At 44.0% G+C, this 21,246-nt stretch overlaps 9 non-coding genes across 9 annotated transcripts; 5 read left to right on the top strand and 4 right to left on the bottom strand.

The window, feature by feature from the left end:
• Positions 1-479: 479 nt before the first annotated feature.
• trnar-acg (transfer RNA arginine (anticodon ACG)) lies at positions 480-552 on the bottom strand. The gene has a single exon. It is a non-coding gene; the product is annotated as a tRNA-Arg (tRNA).
• A 1,169-nt stretch (positions 553-1,721) lies between these two features.
• trnak-cuu (transfer RNA lysine (anticodon CUU)) lies at positions 1,722-1,795 on the bottom strand. The gene has a single exon. It is a non-coding gene; the product is annotated as a tRNA-Lys (tRNA).
• Positions 1,796-2,969: 1,174 nt separating this feature from the next.
• Positions 2,970-3,041, bottom strand: trnar-ucu (transfer RNA arginine (anticodon UCU)). Its single transcript has one exon. It is a non-coding gene; the product is annotated as a tRNA-Arg (tRNA).
• A 2,217-nt stretch (positions 3,042-5,258) lies between these two features.
• Positions 5,259-5,371, top strand: LOC148642455 (U5 spliceosomal RNA). The gene has a single exon (XR_015929340.1). It is a non-coding gene; the product is annotated as a U5 spliceosomal RNA (small nuclear RNA).
• Positions 5,372-5,486: 115 nt separating this feature from the next.
• LOC148642454 (U4 spliceosomal RNA) lies at positions 5,487-5,628 on the top strand. Its single transcript, XR_015929423.1, has one exon. It is a non-coding gene; the product is annotated as a U4 spliceosomal RNA (small nuclear RNA).
• Positions 5,629-6,402: 774 nt separating this feature from the next.
• trnas-aga (transfer RNA serine (anticodon AGA)) lies at positions 6,403-6,484 on the top strand. The gene has a single exon. It is a non-coding gene; the product is annotated as a tRNA-Ser (tRNA).
• Positions 6,485-15,315: 8,831 nt separating this feature from the next.
• On the top strand, positions 15,316-15,397 carry trnas-uga (transfer RNA serine (anticodon UGA)). Its single transcript has one exon. It is a non-coding gene; the product is annotated as a tRNA-Ser (tRNA).
• A 1,559-nt stretch (positions 15,398-16,956) lies between these two features.
• On the bottom strand, positions 16,957-17,029 carry trnar-ucg (transfer RNA arginine (anticodon UCG)). Its single transcript has one exon. It is a non-coding gene; the product is annotated as a tRNA-Arg (tRNA).
• Positions 17,030-18,203: 1,174 nt separating this feature from the next.
• On the top strand, positions 18,204-18,277 carry trnan-auu (transfer RNA asparagine (anticodon AUU)). Its single transcript has one exon. It is a non-coding gene; the product is annotated as a tRNA-Asn (tRNA).
• Positions 18,278-21,246: the final 2,969 nt, after the last annotated feature.

The following is a 21,246-nucleotide window of genomic DNA, read 5'->3' as shown; positions in this document are numbered from 1 at the left end:
CATTTGTCAATGAAAGTAAAAGGCGCTGCAATCTCATACGTTCAGAATCAAACCCGCAGCTGTTGTTCGACTTTATTTCTTGACTAATTACAACTGAGTGTCGCATGAGCAGTTACGTAAACTTGTCTGGTATATTTGAACACAAATGCCGTTCTTCAATTAAAACTAACAGTACATTGTCAGGGACATTCAGTTCTATACAAACAAGAGACAGACAAGAGAATATTTCTACCGTTCATGTGGACTACGTGTTGACTTACTGATCGGAATAATTGAAAGGTTCGGGCTCATAGCCGATGCAGTGCGTGCTAATTAGAACAGCAACGCTGAGCTCTCAGCACCGTACTGAGCCCAGGTGTTTTTCTAAAGCTGTCAGGTGCAGTTCATTTACATGAAGGAAATCTCTTACTGGGTACGATTACAATGCAGTAAGTAGCACAGACTACTTAGGGAGTAGCCCGATGCGTTTAAAAACGACCCGAGCCAGGCAGGAGTCGAACCTGCAATCTCCTGATCCGTAGTCAGACGCGTTATTCATTGCGCCACTGGCCCTGGTGGGACACTGCAGGACTGTAACCCAGTGAGATCAGCACTGCAACTAGTAAAATATTACCCCCGGTCCATTCTTTTCCAAAAGTGAGAAACACCTTTCTACATCTTGTCTGTTTTAAAACCATATCTCTTTAAACCAAACCAAGAGTTTGTCTTTTGGACTGATATTCTGATTCATTTCGATTTCAAAGAAAAAAAAACATTATCTTCCAAAGCATCATAAAATTGTCCATTCTTCCAGACTCTACTTCTCTCTTGTAGTAGTACAGCAGACCTTTCCAGGTGAGCAGATCACAGAGTCCGAAATATGCTTCCTCCATCAAGCAAAGTACCTGAACATGACTCTGTCTTCATAAAAGCGCCCCTGTAATAAAGAAATTAAATCCGAAATCAAGAGGGCAGTTGCCTACTGAAGTTCAAGAAGTCATCAATTTTAACCTAGCAACACATTAAAGGCTGCATCTATACAAGTACGATTCTAGAAATGCTCACCAGATTACGTTTTAAGAAGGAACTGCGCCTCAGGTTCCGCCGAGATCTTAACTTGGATGGCAGGATTCAGAATCCGGAGTGTGGACTGATGGCGCACGGAGGGTCCACATACTGTGGATCCCTCAGTTTTCTTCCGCGTGTTTAAACCGCCAGCGTGTGACTCCCCTGTCCCCGTGACCTCATTGCGCTGCTCTCTCCTCTGTGCAGCCGAGCCCGATTCACGGTAAAGTGAAAAAAAAAGATGCCCTCAACGTGGGATTTACTCTGGATCGAGGATAGATGTCACCTTTTTATCGTTGAACAGGATGTATGTGATGTGGCGACTAGGTTCAATTTTGTATCCTCTTTAAAAGATTAAGGACTGGGGTGAGCATGATTTACCACCCTTTCAGCTAAGAACCCGACATGAGCACCGTTTAAGCTGCATAAACTCGGTCGTTTAACTCTTCTCCATTAGCATGGTAAAGGTTAAAGAAAAAAAACATTGCTGACTTCTTTTTTTTTGCCAGCCGCTAGCGCTGATTAGCAATGTTTGTATTTCATGTTTTGCAAGTTCCATCCATTTTAAGAAAAACAAGTCGCGTTAAAGACAGGAAATGAATACTTGCATTTAATTAAGTCTAGCTGTAGGCGGTTGTCTGTTAGGACCAGTTCTGTTCGAGAAGACAGAACAAAGAAGGCACCACTGGGATTCGGACTCAGGATCTCCTGTTTAAGAGACAAGCGCTTTAACCAACTAAGCCACGGCGCCCCGGGAGGGTTGTCCTTTTGCAGCCACTTGGACACACCACTCAGACACATCTGCATTCGGTGTGTGCTCCGCCTGCTCGCTGAGCAAGTTGCCACCTTTACATACAATAGCAACATCGACACCAAGAGAAAGGATGACAAATGGCTTTTATCTGGAACTTTTCATGTCCAAGGAGCTCAATGTGCTTTCTGTGTACAACAGGGCCACTGAACTCCACACTGGCCACTGAACCACAGCAGTGGCTTGCTGGCTTGACATCTCCCAAGGAAAATGTTGAAATCGCATGTGGAACAGGAAAATGACCCTCGAGTACGAGGGGAAAAAAAAGAAAAAGATCATCTGGAGCGCGCCAACCCATGTCCGGACAGCCCAGTTTCGCTGACAAGGTGTCTGAGTGGTTGAGGTGATGGACTGCTAATCCATTGTGCTCTGCACGCATGGGTTCGAATCCCATTCTCATCGCTCTCCATGTCTGACACGTGTGCCTGTTCGACGTCGGCCCTCCTGTTGTTTGCTCTGGTGCTAGAGCCGTACATTTTCTAGCGGTGGCTGAACATGGTATAGTAGGCCAACGTCGGTATCGAGCAGTGACAGTAACAGTACTTACTGCGCACCATAAGAAATCGTTTGTCCCTGTTCAAAAGAGATTGTGCGATGTCCTGCGGCGTTTGCAAAGCAAACCTTTGACAGTTTGAAAAGAGGAATTTATTCTGCTTACTGTGCGTGCAGTAGTTACAAAGTTGAACGTCTTTACACGATCTGCTGCAGTTTTCAGTGGGCGGGCTTTGTCAAATGGCTTGAAAAAACGCTCTGTGTTTCGGCTCGGTAAACATCATGAGCAGTGTCCTGCATGTTTTCTGTGTATAGCTGTCTTTTAACGCATACAGAATTCATTCGAAATCATTGATTTCTACAATTAACAAAGGGTCCCTTTTTGAACCTGCGAGAAGCATTCTTTCAATGTAACAGATTTACTCCGGGGAAAGGCAGCATGACATTGAGAGTAGCTCAAGCTTTCAGCACCCGTATCGGACTGCGTGTATGCAGACACCGCTCAGAATCCCCTGTAAGATTCTCCCTCAATTCCGTTTTGCAGTGCTTTAGCTCTTTCAAAAGGCTTCGCTTTGCTAGTCACAATCCAAGGCTCATGACAGCATCTGAAAACATTCACCACTGCATTGGCCAGGAATCGAACCTGGGTCAACTGCTTAGAAGGCAGCTATGCTCACCACTATACCACCAACGCACGCCCGCAGGAAGCCTGCAGGACACCACCAGAGAATGCTTTTTAAAAAATTTTTTTTATTAAACATAGAATTTACAAATACAAATACAACAAGAGGATCAGAGTCATGTACAAGAGAAAAAAAACACAGAAGAAAAAAGCATTTAACTACCAGAGGTAATTAAGTAATTATGTGATCAAATTGTATATTTTACACGTATCATATTTTCCTTGCTTTAATATTTCTCAATTATTTATAAACTTTAGTTTCAACATGCATGCGTTTCCTGTAAAAAATAAAACTCAGCACACAGTTTTTCTTTTAACAACATTTCGAGTACCTCTGGCATTCATGAAAAAGACATACACAAAAGCAAATAACTAACTCTAAGACTGTCTAAACTATTGAGTTTTTCAAAGAACCAGAACTATAACAGTCCTTAACACTTAACTACACCATTCCAAACTAACACTAAAGAAACACTAGTATATACTGGTATAACAAATAAAACCAAACATAATCGTTAACTGAGCAGTCACTGGGAGCAAATCTCCTTCCCGTCCACAAAGGCCCTCGCTCCCACAAAGTAGGCTCTCCTCCCCTCTCTTCTGGCAGCTTCAACCTGGGGCCACAGCTGGTTCCTGGTACTCCTGTCCGCGGCAGACAGGTCCTCTGCAAACCTCAGTTTGTTCCCATTCAAATACTCATTCCCCCTCGCCGCTCGCCACAGCATGTCCCTCGCCGTCCTCTTGGTGAACTGTATTATAATCGATCTGGGGCGCACTTGCTCAGTTCGCTCAGACATGTTCGCTCTCCTGAGCCTGTGAACAAAGTCAATGGCCGATATTACGTCCTCCTGGTCCGGCAGGGTCCTTTTACAGATACCCTTCACTGTTGCAACAAGGTCCTTATCACGTTCCTCTTTAACTCCAAATAATTTTAAATTCCATCGTCGACGGTATCTATCTACATCGTTCACTTTCAATTCAAGTTCTTTAATATGCTTTTCTTGTTCGGTATTTACTTGTTTAAGAACTTTTACTTCACTCTTTAAGTCTTCAACCTCTTTAAACACACAGTCCATGGACTTTTTATGACTTTCGATTGCGACTGTATTAGATCGAATCATTTCCTTCAGCTCACCCATGCTCTGTGCCATCATGTTGAAGATGTTGGTCTGGAGCTCCTCCAGCGTCAGCTCGCCCCTTCCTCTCTTGGCTGCCGGGGTTTTCACAGGTGTGCTGGGCAGGGACTCCGGCTCTTCCTCTGAGTCTCACTTGGGCTGCGAGCGCTCGCGTACGAGCGCATCTCCAGCACTCTTTCCACGTCCCCTCCAGCTGCTTCACTTTTCCCTTTAGTTGCCATCAATTTTCTTGTAGTGCTATACATATACGATTGAGGTATCTTAGATTTCTCCTTCGAAGACCCAGCACTCTCTTTTCTTTTCTCAGTGTTACTCATATTGAAATTCTTAAATCTAAAAAAAATTGTTTTTTTTTCTTTCAGTTATAACTGAAGTTTAAACAACTACTGTTAAGTCCTTATTTTTCAGTAGTCAAAAAAAGCAAAAATTAACATTCAGGTCATGAAAAACTAAAAAAAAACTCCTCAACCACTAAACTTTACCTCCCACCCCTGAGCGCCATCTTGAACGCCCCTACCACCAGAGAATGCTCACGATTTCGGAAGCTGTCTCCGGGACGTGCTAATTCCGCACATCCTGAATAAATCATGATATAGTTAGTTGCTGTAGCTAGACGTTCAAATGAGTTTCATGGCCAGATGGACTGTTTCCTCCAGCGGTATAGTATTGCAGTGAGACAGCACGATGCCTGCAAGACTATGTCACGCTAAACGCCACAGATTTCCGAGGGTTAGGGTTAGGGTTAGGCTCTTATTATGGCGATTGTGGCTGTCTGCTCTGCGAGTCCTCGGTCTCCGGCCGTCTGATTGGCGCTCTTTTCTTTGGGGGGCGGGAAGTGTCCGGCCGCAGGTGATCTTGGGACCTAGCTTTGCATAGCGGCTTCCCAGAGTGCGTTGTTTCCTGCACACTGTGGCCGGGTGTTTTCCGAGTTATCGCACGGATTGGGCACGCCCGCAAGCCGAGAGCCGCAGGCGATGAGCCCGGAGCTGAATGGGCCCCACTGGCTCATTTGTAAGGCCAGGTGCATTGCCAACCACGACCGGAAGGGCAGAGGCTTTGAAGGCGGCCTGGGCTCCTGCAGCTGTGCAGCCACACACTCTGGTTTCTCTTCATCTCGTACAAATCTTTCGCCTTTTACTAAAGATTTCCGTGGAGAGGAGCATGAATTCCATGCAATTTTTGTGCTTCCCTGCCTTCGGGTGGGGCGCAGCTGGGCTGGTCAAAGAGAGCAAACAGAAATATGAAGCATTTCAGCAACGACATGCCATGAGACGATTGATAACGATTTCCATAGGATCCCCGCGGTTGCCTGGCAACCGTCAGCTTTGCGCAGTGGCAGTATCGTAGCCTGTGAGGTTTAGCCGAGGCGCGATTATTGCTAGTTGAAAACTTTTCCCAATACCCCGCTTCCGCTGGTTTGCAATGCAATCGGCGAAAGCAATTTTTGACAGTCTCGTCAGAGAATGAGGAAGGTGTTTAAAGACAGATTTTGTCATGGTAACATCATGGTAGAAAGAAACGAGCTTGTTACGTCTCAACAGAAACGCTCTTTAGCTCTTTCAGCGTTATGCAGAGAACAGCGTCTGTCGAGATCACTTTTGAGTCAGCGCGAAACGCCGTGTGCTGTCAGTTTGGTTTCATATTGCTCGTAGCGGCGCCCGGCTTTTGTCTGTCAAACGTTAGGTTGCGCTTCTTCATGCTGCATCGTCGGCATGAGTGGAGCTTTTTAAACGTCTGTACTTAATGCGCCCCATAAGAAATGGTTTGTCCCCGTTCAAAAGAGATTGTGCGATGTCCTGCAGCATTCGCAAAGCAAACCTTTGACAGTTTGAAAAGACAAATTTATTCTGCTTCCTGTGCGTGCAGTAGTTACAAAGTTGAACGTCTTTACACGTTCTGCTGCAGTTTTCAGTGGGCGGGCTCTGTCAAATGGCTTGGAAAAACGCACTGTTTCGGCTCGGGAAACATCATGAGCAGTGTCCTGCATGTTTTCTGTGTATAGCTGTTGTGGGCATTTCTCTGTTGTTGATTCTTATTTTGTGTGTAACAAAGTGGCATTTTCATGTCCGGACGGGGAGACTTTATCATTCCGACATGAAGCCACCCTTAAGTCCTCTGAGGCGTGTCTGGCTGCAAGGCTTGTATTTTGGAAATGTTTTTTGAAACGGAGAACAACTTTGAAATAGGCTTCCGCCGGGTAAGATTGTAGCAAGAACGCAGTGGGGATGGGGCTTGCTGTAGTCGTGGCCGAGTGGTTAAGGCGATGGACTAGAAATCCTTTGGGGTCTCCCTGCGCAGGTTCGAATCCTGCCGACTACGTTGTCCGCCTCCAGTCGGTGTGTTCCGGTGCAAGCAAAGAAGCGCGAATGAGGAATGGGCCCCTGAGACAGTCATTTGCCTGTTTCACAAATGATCGTATTTTACTAGAGATTCTGTTTGGGATTCAGATGTGCATTCGGACAGCAATCCCTTTCAAGAAATGATACGTTCTGGATGAGGTCAAAGGTGCTGGAACACTGTATTTAGGATGTGTTTGCAGTGATTGTGTGTCTCCTGCTTCAACGCAGTGATATATAGATGTGCTCCTGTAATTTATTGGTACAAGCCCAGGGCAGTAAGCAGTCTGAGGATTTATTTCCAGACGGCATAGAGCAGTGAAGCAGTGAAGTAGTGCAACACACTGGATCATTATATTATTTGAATCTATTCTACTTAAATTATTACATTATACACAACTTGAGTTCATTTTAAAAATTAAAAGGTAATGGAAGGAATGCATATTCATGAGGAAGATTATACAGATATGCATGTGATAATCTTCCTTTTATCATGTAGTGCGTCATTTGGACACTTTGTGGGCTTGAAATACAAAGAAAATCATGTTCTATGGTACAAGATAAATACAAAACTTAAGATTTTATTTTAATTAGATTTGTTTATAAAGCATAAGCAATCATTTCATACATTAATATATGTGAAAATGACATTTTAGCATCATATTACATACAGGTCTCTAGCTTCAACACAGTGATATATATATATGCTCAGTGATTTATTGGTACATGCCCAGGTCAATAATCAGAATGAGGATTTATTTCCAGACGGGCTACAGGTAGTGTTGTGAAATACTTCAACACACTGGATCGCAGATTTAGACCCCCTGCACTCTTACTCCTTAAAAACCAAAGAAATGAAGATATGTAGCAATCACATTGCAACAGGGCTGACAGTGACTTAATGCTTATACTAGTGGACTTCTGGTACCTTTAGGGTACGGTGTTCCCTGAAGGGCTCTCAAACCCCGCATTTCAGATGCCTAGCTGTTTCGCTGATGTGTTGCACCTCAGAATCACTTTTAAACCTTACCTCTGGTATCTTTAATCCCTATTGCTCAACGCATGGTGAAAGTATTGCATAAATGTGTCTGAAAATGAGCAATGGGCACCTGAGAGACTCATTTGCCTGTTTCACAAATGATCATATTTGACTAGAGATTCTGTTTGGGATTCAGTTGTGCATTCTGACAGCAATCGCTTTCAAAAAACGATACATTCTGGATGAGGTCAAGGTGCAGGAACACTGTATTTAGGATGTGTTTGCACTTATTCTGTGTCTCTAGCTTCAACACAGCGATATATGTATATGCTCTCTGATTTTTTGGTACATGCCCAGGGCAATAATCATTATGAGGAATTATTTCCAGATGTGCTAGGGGTAGTGTTGTGAAATACTTCAACACACTGGATCGCAGGTTTAAACCGCCTGCACTCTTACTCCTTAAAAACCAACAAATGCAGATATGTAGCAATCATATTGTAGCAGACACTCATTTGCCTGTTTCACAAATGATCATATTTTACTAGAGATTTGTTTGGGATCCGGATGTGCATTCTGACCGCAATCTCCTTATCGCGGCTTTGCCCTTCTTGGCTCTTTGGACAATATCTCTATCTTGTGGTCGTTGTTGGTAATGTCTAGACAACATCTCCATCTTGTGGTCGTTGTTGGTAATGTCTTCTTATGCCCTTTTTTATTTTAATTCTCTATTAGTTGATTCTAGAATCTCTACAATGGAGTTGAAAACATCAGTTTTATAGCAGACAATATGACATTATTTATAGTCCAATTAGAAACTTATTACCCTGTTTTTAACATAATAACAAATTAAAATTGATTAAAACTAAGTTTGGAACACCAGGGAACATAACAAATGATTTTTTGGAAAACCATGAGGTTCTCTGTGTCCGATGCCTGCAAGGGGAGAAAGCTAGAATCCTTTTATTTTTTCAAAATTTGAAAATAAACATCATTTAACAACAGCTTTCATTCCTAGGAGTGAAAAACAACCATTTTTGAAGACATATTAGTTTCTAAAACACTACAATAAAGTTAAAAACATCCGTTTTATATTACATTATTTTGTGTGAAATTTGTCATTTTTTGCACTATTTTTAATAAAATCTCTAATTAAAAGTGATTAAAATTAAGTTTGGAACAACAAGGAACACAAAAAAAAAAGATTTTAAGGAAAAAAATGATGTCTTCTGTGCCAGGTGCCTGCAAGGGGAGAAAGCTAGAATCCTACCCAGGCTCCTGGAGCTCTGTCCTGGCTAAAGGAGGGTGAATCCATCCCCTTCAAAGCTCCATGAAAAAATGATATTTTTAAATTTGAAAAAAAAAACATTATAGAACAACATCTCTTGGTCCACAGAGAGCAACAATCCAACTTTGAACAAAATCCATTGACTGATCCCCGAATCCTGAAGTTTCTTCGCATGATATTGGGCTTGCAACCACTTTCTGGAAAACGAAGAAAAAGGCCAAAAATGAAAAAAAAGTTATCAATTCTAGAGCCTAAGAGGAAAACAAGACAAATGTATATCTCCAAATAATTTTATGTGCTTCAGAAAAGCCCAGGAAAGTTTTTTGCATACATGAAACCACGCCCGTTTGCACGTAAGCAGACATGGTTTCACAAACGACTGCATGAAAGCACGCGTGCATGCGAAGTCATCCTGTTGAGCATTTGAAAAGCCGCACCACGCCACACTTGAAATAGCTCTTACATTAGTGGTAGACACAGGAATCGCCGCAGGAATCAAAATTGAACCTAGTCGCCACATCACATACATCCTGTTCAACGATAAAAAGGTAACATCTATCCTCGCTCCAGAGTAAATCTCACGTTGAGGGCATATTTTTTTCCACTTTACCATGAGTCGGGCTCGGCTGCACAGAGGCGAGAGCAGAGTAATGAGGTCACGGGGACAGGGGAGTCACACGCTGGCGGTTTGAACACGCGGAAGATCACTGCGGGATCCACAGTATGTGGACCCTCCGTGCGCCATCAGTCCACACTCCGGGCTCTGAATCCTGCCATCCGAGTTAAGATCTCGGCGGAACCTGAGGCACAGTTCCTTCTTAAAACGTAATCTGGTGAGCATTTCTAGAATCGTACTTGTATAGATTGTAGCGTGCTCTCTGAAGGCACCAGTTCTGTAGGGTTTGGGCATTAACTGGGACAATTATTAATTGTAGCAGTAAATCATAAAATGATTCTTTGGGTGGCCTTAGAATCCAACCATGCGATATAACTCAAACAACGCACACACATAGGTACTAATACACGAGGATACATTTATTAATACATAGAATATGCATGTAAACCAAACAGATCTTATCAAGAGGTTTATCAGAATACAAAAGGTATATATTCAGTCAGTTACAAAGAGTATCATATATCAAGAGGACATATGTTCAGTATATCATTCATTTAGACCGTTTCGTAAATGAACTTGGTTATAACTTCTACATTGGATACTCAAAACAAGTACATAACTCTTAGGAATTAAATTGGTATCAACTGGTTGGGATGACAATTGAATTCTCGAGCTGTAATGCATTGAAGTTGAATACTCATCCAATCTCTGGGGATTCAGATCTCCTGCGGACTCAAAGAAGCAGTTGCAGGCTTGTTGCTGTCCAATCCGCGCTGTCTGGCTTGGTGCCAGGTTGTGCTGTGCGGTTTGCGACAGTGCGCTGCTGATGCTCACTGACCGGCTAGTTAGTGTTGGCTTTAACTAGCAAAGTTTATGCACAGGAGAAAATATGACTGTGGGTCCCAGTAGGTCAGGAAGAGGACCGGTTCGTTCCTGATGAAGCGCTTGTTCTGATTAGTTATTCAGCTGTCCACAGTTCCGACCTGTTCACGAGGCTTGCTGCTGATGCTAACCTCGGGTGGATCCTCTGGTTACTCGTGGCAACCTCCACTCTCGACTCTTAGAACAGAGGAAAGTACTGGCACTCGGACACACTGGCCGTTCCGTGGTTGTCCGGGCTGAGTCTCAGGATGGTCAGGAGGCGTGCTGTGAGAATGTCCTGCCCTTGGGAGCCTTCTGCTCCTGGGCCGTCCTGCCATGGAATTGTCTTGCACCCCTGGAATTCTCCTTAGAATTCTCCTACTGGAATAGTCCTACTAGTTCTCCTGCACATTGTCTATTGTTTGTTTGTACATTGTCTTGATGCACTGGTTGCACTTTGTTTTGTTTTTTACACTTGTTTTACAATCGAGAGACTTTCTGTAAGTAAGAATTCCATTGTACCAGTACCGGTTACATATGGCAATAAAGTTCAAGTTCAAGTTCAAGTTCTCCAGGCTCTCTGTTGCCTGTTTTTACCTGGAGGAACTTTGGCTTGTCATTGGCTGAAAGTTTAATGGGCATCAGAGTCCCACATGGGTTACATTGCCCTACCAGTCCCTGACTGGTTGATCAAGGTGAGATATGAGTCACTTACTCCTGACACCTAGGAATGCAATCCAGATGTCCATCTGGCACTCCCTAGACAGATAGGCGCCAATGGATGACCATTGATCATGATAGCCAGGCTTAGCTAAGTGCATCCCCCTTTGGGAGCTGTCCCTTATCAAAAGAAAACATCTTTAAATCAGCCTGCATGAATAGTTTCTCTGTGGCTGCACCACAGAGATGAAGAGAGAGATGGGGCCTCATTTGGGAAAGCACAGCAACACTTATTTCTGTCTTATTAACAAGCATTGCCTCTACATATCCCCCCTTTTTGAAGGTCACGAGGTCCTGAGACGTTGTTGCCTTCAAAACAAAACAGAGTTAAGTGATGTCCCCTGTCATTAGAACATTAACCTTAAATGTCCACATTTCTCCTTGAGAATTCATACCGGAACCAGCATTGGGAACAAACAGGATGAAAAACATCTGGAGTATGTATAAACACGGTAGGAGACATCATCTCAGTCTAGGCATTACAAATCAGGAAGTTCACTGTCAGTATCTGATACCTCTGTAGGCAGATATTTGGGGAAGAAGTAACTTCCTTTCTTTTGAAATGCTACCTTTGACTCATTTGTGCTACCCGGAGTACATCTTGATGTAAGAGTACAGCATTCAGAGTACATTGTCAGCCATGATCCAGCTTCCCAGCAGCAGTGTTACAATAACACCGGTTCCTGTTCCCAGCCCCCCTGATGAACCATGACACCTGTGTTGGGCACCTGCCAGGGTGGTTTGGAGGTTTGTTCCATTAAAGCAAACTAACTACCTGTACCTTGTGAGGGCTTACTGTTTCTTGGATTTCTATCCAATTCAATAGTGTGGCACCTGAAGGCATCCACGACCTCAAGTTTGGTCTTATGTTGTCTGGTTCCAGACCGTACAGTGTCAAGTTACCATGCTGTACTATGGCCTCCTTGGGGCCAGTAGCACGCAAACCTATCAGAAATAGCAAACACACAACAGTGGCGGCAGCAATCAGTCCTCCCAAAAGTCTTTTCGGGTGGCTGATCCCAGTCATCTCCTTCTAAGTGACTGTTGCCTTTCTAAGTTGGCGCAGCATGTACATGGTCTCTTTCTCAGTATGCCATGTGGCATCTTGGGCACCAACATCCTGGAAATCTGAGGAGATCTGACGCAGCTGCTGATGCTGCTCCTCCATTTCCAGGACATCTGCTTTTTCGATTTGTTCATGCCTGTGCTCTAGGAACCCTGCAGGGGGTGGTGCAGCGGTGGAGCATGCCTGACCCTTGGCTTAGTGGTCATCTGGAGCACCTGAGGGATCTGGGATTGTTACTCCATTCTCACTGTTCAGGTCCACCCTGCACACTTCCTGATTGAGGAATCCCTCTATCGGCATGTTTACAATCGTTCGCTGGGCGTGGGTGTAGGACACCTGCTCGCTCCCCCCTTCCCTCTCTAGGGGTTCAGGGAGCTGCCCCAGCACTGGGATAGCTAGTTCACTGTCTTTGAACTCACCATCACCCACCAGGCCCATGTCAGTGCAGGCGGGGATTCTGACACCCCCCTTTTCCATGTTCTGCACTAACAGTCGGGTGGCTTGCCCATCCAGCTCCAGTGGTTGGTGCTGAACCACTGTTGGTCAGACTCAGACTGACAAACTGAGCTGGTGGCTGTAAGAAAACCGGCTCGGCTTTCATTCCCTGTCCCTTCTGGGGGACTGGGTGTATTGGCAACCCTGCCGTTGAGGCAGGAACAATCAGGTCAATCTCACTCACTACCTGGTAGTTGTGAGAAATAATGTTACCTGACTGCAGGTTCCCTGGGTCACAGCAGAGGGAATCGGCATCTGGGATCAGGTGTGTCCACAGCGCAGTAGTCTCAGCGTCCAGCTGAACCTCCTGTCTAACCTGTGAATGTTGCTCCAGGGGATTTCTTTATTTATGTCTTTATTTAGTGGTTTCATTAGTGACAAAGGCTAAACTTTCTTGGAAAAATGTCTTTTATGTAAACCATGTTTGCTATTAATTCATTTAGGACTAGAATATGTTCATTTTCTTCCAATAAAAGAAGGGTTCCATTCGCCATAGTCGGGTTGACATTAGAAGCTTGCCATGCCCGGACTGTAACACCATCGCATTAGCATGTTAAAGCGATTTCGTTGAGGAGCCTAGCTTTCTTAACTAGTAAGTACTGTACTTCCTTGGTTTTTGAGGGGGGAAGGTGTCTTTCGCTGGAAATCTGGTCCCCTTCTACTGTAAAAATACCTGTGAAACCGGTTTAATCCGTCACAGCCAGCACTCCCGCTGGCCACCCACGTGTTATGCTCTTCATTAATGTCTAAGCCGGAACACATCATTATATCTCATTTTGTATTTCTTTAAAAAAAATCGTTTGCCCAGCCTAACAGTATTGTTGTTATTGTTTTTATCCTGTAAAGCGCTTTGAGGAGCCAGCTTTTAAGGCGCCATATACAATAAAGTTCATTATTATTACTATTGTTAAATTGCTGGACAGAGAGGTGAACATTATTACACGGAAGACAAAGATAGCGATTTATGTGTGGATGCTGCACATTGGTGGGGAGTCCCCATTGCCTGTAAAGCACTTTGAGTGGAGTGTCCAGAAAAGCGCTATATAAATGTAAGCAATTATTATTATGATTATTATTATTATGATTATTATTATTATTATTATTACGTTGCATTGTGCATTGTGCTGCTGTAATACAGTTTTAAATAATTAAAAGTCTAAACAGTATCAGCTTTATTTATGGGTTTTAAATCAATATAAATGTTTATATTGTAACGCCTAGGTGACTATTCATTGTTATTAAAATGACTTAAATTTGATCATGTTATGATAATTAGAAATATAAATTTGTTTGGTGCAAGTGAAGTTTTATTTAATCTCTGAGCCAGGGAAACATTGTATTTTTTTAAAAAAATGTTTATTAAAAAAAAAAAGTAACGGCTCCAGCAGGATTCAAACACACAACATGTGATGTAGGAGTCAGGAAGCTAACCCACAGCACCACCAGCAAGGTCACACAAAGAGTGTCGAAAAAGCCCTACAAAACATTATGTAACAATTCTTGTGTTGCGGTACATGAGTATAATTATATCGTTATTAATTTCTTTAAATACGCGATTCCATATTATATTCCCTTTTAATCAAATTCTTGTACCGGAGCTTGTTGACTCCAGTATCACGTTAGTTAAAGACTTCGATGCTTAAAATGTTTAGGGAGAAATGGAATACTGGTGTGTATGTTTTCTTTAAAGTACCGAGACCAGCCATATACTGTATGTTTAAGTTCCAAAATTAATATCGTTTATGGCCTTCACACGTGTTACAGTATGCTCCTATTCTTTTTATGCTCAGGTACTAAGATTTCCCTTCAGTGGTAAAATTCCATATAAATATTCAATGCTTAAACGGGCACAGTAAAGACATTAAATATACATGTACATATACATACTGTATACAGTACAGTTTGCATACAGTAATATGTTTATGTTCCTAAATCAATCTCTTTTATGAGCATGTGAAAGGCATGGTGAATCGGAGATTCTCAAAAATTACTGTACTTTGCATGATTGGAAACAAATGCGTGATTGCGAAATGCTGTGGTGTTACTTTTACAAAGACAGTCAATGAAAAAAAGAATGTGGACCAGGGCACTACTTTGAGTTTACAGCTTGTCCAAGGTCATTCATTATTAATACTATTAGTAATATCTTCGTTAAAGACTTTGATGGCGACAGCTCAAACATGAGAGGTTGAGCTTTATTAGCTCCACCTTGCAGAAATTCCGGATACTATTATTTTAATTGCGGTTTTATAGGAGAATTTACGGTAACTCGTGGTAGACTGCGTAAAGCGCACCGCAAAATAATGTGGTATCGCCCGCTTGTTTTGAATAGCTGCATCTGTACGCCCCGTGTCTCAACGGTAGGACGGAGTCAAATACTGCCTCGACACGTAACAGCGTTATATTAAACCGCAGGACTTTAGGGCTGTTTTGTTTGAATGTTCAAGGCATTGGTAAGAGCGTAGGTCAAGGGCCATTGGTGCATCTCCTGTGACTGGAGTAAAAATGCTATTCAAAGTGCAGTGACTAAAATCGTCGTCCACATGTCTCCGTTGTTGATTGCTTTCTGTCTAAGAACGTTCTGTTTTCATGTCCGAACGGGGAGACTTTATCATTCCAACTTGAAGCCACCCTTAAGTCCTCTGAGGTGTGTGTGTGTGTGCTTGCACGTATGGCGTAAAAGGTTTCTTAAACGGAGAGCGAACTTGAAAAAAGTTGCCTCCGCCGCCGCCGCCGCCTCGCACTCCCTGTTCGATTGTAGCAAGAAGGCAGCGGCCGTGGTGCTCGCTGTAGTCGTGGCCGAGTGGTTAAGGTGACGGACTTGAAATCTGTTGGGGTCTCCCCGCGCAGGTTCAAATCCTGCTGACTACGGTGTCCTTTGCATTTGGTTGCGTGCGTGCGTGTAAAAGGACCAGCGCCGTTTCGTTTTCGCTGGGACCTTTAACACTCTAAATCGTCTGGGCCCGCAGCCTGTGAAATCGATTCTTCAGCACCCAGGAAGGACGCTTTGCAGCTGGACACAGATACCGATGCTTTTCTGCAATGAGCTTTCCAGCTGAATTTTCTCGGCAGCTCCCTACTGAACCTGTTCTCCATTGCAACATAGCGGAGGCTCGTCACATCTATAGCAAGGCTGTGTAGGACCGCATACGCCACAGTGACTTGTACACAGACCACATGAAAGGCAAGCAAAATACAATTATTAAAATTCCAAAGACTCACAAGGTCAGAGGAACAGCGATGATCTGATCTGATCTGTTACAGAAGTCTAGGTTGACCTTTTTAGAGCTGTAATTGCATTTTTGTTTAATAGAAGATCAAATCTACTCGCATGTACCAGCACCTTACAGTTTATTGATGTTAATTCTGTTTAAGTAATAAGATTGCTAACGATGTTGGACTTTAGCCGGTGTTTTTTAGAACAAATTGCTTACACTTCTGTAAGGAATACGCAGTACGTGCCTTTGTCAGTCATTGCTCACCATACCTGTAACTTTCTTATCTAACTCACTTCCTCAAATGGTGAAGGTCCACAAACATAAATGAAAAAAAATCCCTTGTTGTAGATGAGGTGCCCAAAAAAGCAGCCCCTGATAGTGTATAACACATTTATACTATTGCAGAGACACATGTAACATATATATATATACTGTTTATATATATGAAACAGAAATAGAAACAGAAACAGGAATCGCTTACACACCTGGAGAATCTCTGTAGGAATATCTAGCATTTATCAATGGAAATAAAAGCTGCTTTAATACAGTGCATGTTCAAACTCAAACCCTCAGCTGCTGTTCTTGTTTGTTTTGGGACAAATTGCAACTGAGCATCGCATGAGCCGTTACGTACCCTTATCTGTTAGGGAATTTCAAGGGAGGAGTTAGGTCAGAATGGGTAGGCTGCAAAACAACAAGTAAAGATTTATTCCAAGATGAAACGTTGTGGCGGTTTTCTTATCTTTTCAGCATGGACTAAACTTTTACGTGTTCCTTATATGCTATATATGTATATATTAGCACCAATGTCGTTCTTAAAAACTAACATGAAATTGTCAGGGACATTCAGCTATATACAAAGACGAGACAGACAAACTAATAATTCTATATTAACGTGGCCTACATATTGACGCAATGATCGAACTAACTGACATGTTCTGATTCAGATTCCCTGCAGTTTATGCCAATTAGAACAATAGCAATGCTGAGTCCTCCCCACCCTACCGAGCACAAATTCAGCTGCTCTCCAGTTCTGTTCTGCATGTTTTTTCATTGCAATTGAGCTCGGAGCTGGAGATGATCTCCATACAGTTCTGTGTTAACTAGCCCGCACTTGCGTGCTAATTTACGGGTTGTGGCAAATGCTTTTCTATAGTTCATATACATGACAGCAACCTGTTACCGAGGAACCTGAGAGGTTTAAAAGCCACACGAGCCAGGCAGGATTCGAACCTACAATCTTCTGATCCGAAGTCAGATGCATTATCCATTACGCTACTGGCCCATAGAACATGTGCTTGCACTCAACCACAGAGAGCTCTACACTGCTACTAGTAGTACACTTCCCCATCTACATTTTCACAGCAAGAAACTTGTGTTTCCTACTATTTTTATCAGGTTTAAAATATCATCTCCTTAAAACAGAAAAAGTGTTGATGTGTCGTGCTGAAATTCCGATTGATTTTGAATTCAAAGAAAAAAGGTTTTCTTCCAAAACACCATGAAATTGTCACATCTTGCAGACAATAGGTGTATTCCATGTTGAAAAGAGAAGAAAGAAAACCATGGAGCCTTTTACAGGTGTGAGGCTTCTTCAGGTGTGAGAAGACCTCACAGCCGAAACACTGTGTTTCCGTTCTTCTCTTTTCAGCATGCAATAAACCTATTACTTGTTCCTTTGCAGCCGAGGCATGCTGACGTAGCTACCCAGCTGAACATCTTGCAGACTCTACAGTACTTCTCTCCTGTAGAAGTAAAGCAGGGCTTGCTGGGTGAGCTTTTGCTCCGGTAAATTAGGTCACGTGTCATGTTAAATCACTTCTTCTAAACACAACATTTGCTGGTGCTAGCTTTCCCCATGAAAAGAGACATTTCCCTTACAGTACATGACATATCGTTTTTATTCTATCAATAAGTATAGAAATTAAACAAAAGAAAAAATGGTGTCGCCAAAGAATGGGAGGTGTCAAGGGCATTGAGCTCCTTGGACATGAAAAGTGCCCGATAAATGCCATTTCTCATCATTTCTCTTGGCGTCAGTTCTGCTATTAAATGGGACGGAGGCGACGGGCTCAGAGAGCAGGTTAAGTGCACACCGAACACAGATGTGTCCAAGTGTCTGTAAAAGGGCGGTGCTCTGCTGGCGCTGTTCCCTAGTGGCTTAAAGTGCCTGCCTAGTAAGCAGGCGATCCTGGGTCTGAATACCAGCGGTGCCTCTCTCCGTGTCTTGTTGTGCCGAATGTCTCATTTCAGACAAACATGTACAGCTTGGTTCAGTTTAATGCAAGAATTCATTTCCTTTCTGGAATAACTTGTTTTTGAAGAAATCCATACAGCTTGTGAAAGATGAAATCCATTTCTTGGTTGTCAGTGGAAAAAGATTGCCGGCTGCAAGAAGCGCAAGTGATTGTTTTCTTTGACCATAAACCTGCAAATGTAGGGAGCTCAAGCGGCCGTCAGTCTCTGTGGTGCAATCGGTTAGCGCATTCGGCTATTAACCAGAAGGTTGGTGGTTCAAGCCCACCCAGGGACGCATGTCTCAGTTTTTCCAATGTAAACATCATCACCGCTAAAGAAAATGGCGCAGAAGGCTCCACAGTCGAAACGTTGTGCTTCTTTTCTTCTCTTTTCAGCATGGAGCAAACCTTTGCTTGATCCTTTGCAGCCTACGCAGGCTGACACAGCTACCTTTCTCTTAACGCGCCTCAATCATTATTCACCAAAACCATCAGCAGAATGTGTCGCCTTTGTGGTGATGTCACTCCTCTGCTTCACAAATGTCCTTAGTGACGGACCATTTCTTTCTGCCATTTTTCCGGAGCGGTTATTGATTGCTCCATCATTTCCCTCATACTTTCCATCCCTAGATTGAAAAAAAAAACAGAAACAGGCTGACAGGACGACAATCAAATTGCAAAAACTCATCAAAGCACTCGATAGAGTATTTGAATCCACAAGTAGCTACGAGCAACTTTGTCCTGGCTTGCATGAAAGTCGGAAAATGTCAAAAAGAAAAAGATGGTGGCTTTTTCATATTCGTTCTTTTATTTTTAGTTTGTTGCTTCTTCTGTCCATTGTCCTCCTGCCTGGCTCTTGACCTGTGACTGTTTGAACGCACACAGTAGACTTTCATGCAGGGGATTTGTCCTGAGCCTCTGTGAAAGACCCACCCACCCCCATAAATAACTGCTCTAGAAACACATGAATGCAAAACTAAACCACAGCTTAAAGAGGAGCTTGTCATGACCGCCAGGCAGTTAAGACCAACTCTTAAGCAATCTAATCAGCACCAGCAGCGGGTGATTATTAACAAACGCCGCCGCACGAGTTAACCCACCTGCACACACTCCACCGTGCGGTACGCAGTGCTATTTTTACCATCTTTACCTGCTTCCCGCTGGTATTGAGTCTACTCCTTGAGAGCTCTACCTGGCGTTTTTTCCATTACTTCTTTTATTCTGGATATTGGACTCCCCTTCTGCCTTTTCGACTTTGGACCTCACCTCTCACCTTGGACTGTTTGCCACCAGTGTTCTCCCTGGATTACAACTTACCTTACGCCTCTTGACCACGGAACAAAGCAAAGCAGAGCAAAACAAAACGAACAAACGAAAACCCTCACGTCCCGCACTTGCATATAACGCCGTTACGTGCCCAAGCAGTATTGTACGTCATCCTAGCACTGCACCCCGGGGCGTACGGTATATGGGAACGAGCACACGCCACGAATCGTCTCGAATCACTCCCTACAGCTGTAAGGCGCCTTGAAGCATGCACCCCCAACATTCTTCTTTGCGCATCTGTGAAAGGTAAACTCTTGAGCAAACTCTGAACCAGCTCAAAGGAAACTAATCCGATTAGACGTTACTTTGACTCATCCTTTAAGGGACCCTTGTTAATTGGAGAAATCAATGATTTTGAATGAATTCTGTATGCGTTAAAAGACAGCTATACACTGAAAACATGCAGGACACTTCTCATGATGTTTCCCGAGCCGAAACACAGTGCGTTTTTAAAAGCCATCTGACAAAGCCCGCCCACTGAAAACTGCAGCAGATCGTGTAAAGACGTTCAACTTTGTAACTACTGCACGCACAGGAAGCAGAATAAATTCCTCTTTTCCGGTTTTATTTATGCGAACCATAAATAAACCAAATAAACCAAGTTGCAAGAGGCCCGCACCCACAGCACAAATTGCGCAGCCTAGGCCACCTCCTCGCCCCGCACGCCACCGCCTCCTGCTGGGCCCACTCTTTCGCACACTCACACGCCACACTAACACTCAAAAGTGTGGGCAAAACGAGAAAACGAGCGCGCCGTTTCCTACACATCTGCAGTCGCCATTGCGCATTCGCAGCATGTCCCGGGATGCAATTCGGCCTCATTTGCATAACTCCAGACCGGCAGATCGCCACGCAAGCTCGCGACGTGCGCCTGCCACACACCGAACAAACCTTTTCAGCAATTTCCAAAAAACGGGCCTGCTCGCCTGCCCACAAGGCTCCGTCTCTTACCTGCTCTCCAGAGCCTGCTGCCTTCTGTGCTTTTCTCTCGGCACCGCTGCAGCGCACACAACTCCTGCAGCGGGAGGTGGGAGAAAGTTCCCGCGCTCCGCCGCAGGGAAGGCTCGCTCCGTGCGCACACGTCCTTTCGATGCCAGTCCAACAGTTGCTCTGCATTAGCTGCGTCGGGGCTCCGGCGTGTCGCACCTCACCTCACCTCACCTCACCTCACACTGCCCCCTCCTTGAATGTCTGGCGCTGGGCATGCCCCGCTCTCCTCCGCCTTATCTTATCGCGTGTGAGCACCGACAATGGCCACAATGCCGGGGAATGGCACCTGTAAATTAATTATCTTCTCTTGCAGCCTGAGATCATGTCCTTCTTTTGGCTCCCTCCAGTTCTGATAAAAAATCTCACTCTTAGATGTGTTAATTTTTGCGGAGGAAGCCAAAGAGAAACGATCACAGCACTGCAGAGCTCTGCTAATTGAGGCATTGTCAGAGAGGAGCAGGGTGACGTCATCCATGTATAGAGATGTCTTTACCTCTCCTCCCCCACTTCCAGGCACTGGTATCCCATTAATGGCCTGATCCTGGCGCAAGGCACAGGCTAAGGGCTCCATAGCCAAAACGCATAACAAGGGGGATAATGGGCAGCCCTGCCTCACCCCTGAACAGACTTCAAAGGGGCGTGATCTATTGCCATTAACCATGACTCTGCTGTTGCTACCTGTGTACAGCAGGTTAATCCACTTTCTCATGATGGGGCCAAACTTCATGTGCTCAAGTCCCGATGTTAAGTACTGCCGGTTTAGGCGGTCAAAGGCCTTTTCTAGGTCTACACCTAAAATGCAAAGAGGGAGGGAGCGATCCTCAGAGTACAGACAGACATCCCTCAACAAGGCCAGGTTGTCGCTCATCAGGCGTCCTGCTATCCCACAAGTCTGTTCTTTCCCTACCAGTGAGGCCACTACATTTTGTAGGTGCAGGAAAAGGGCTTT

The sequence above is a fragment of the Lepisosteus platostomus genome, chromosome 22 (genome assembly GCF_059453375.1).
Source record: "Lepisosteus platostomus isolate fLepPlt1 chromosome 22, fLepPlt1.hap1, whole genome shotgun sequence".
NCBI lineage: Eukaryota > Metazoa > Chordata > Actinopteri > Semionotiformes > Lepisosteidae > Lepisosteus > Lepisosteus platostomus.
The sequence above is the reverse complement of the archived record's forward strand: the minus strand, read 5'-3'. Positions and strand labels throughout refer to the sequence as shown.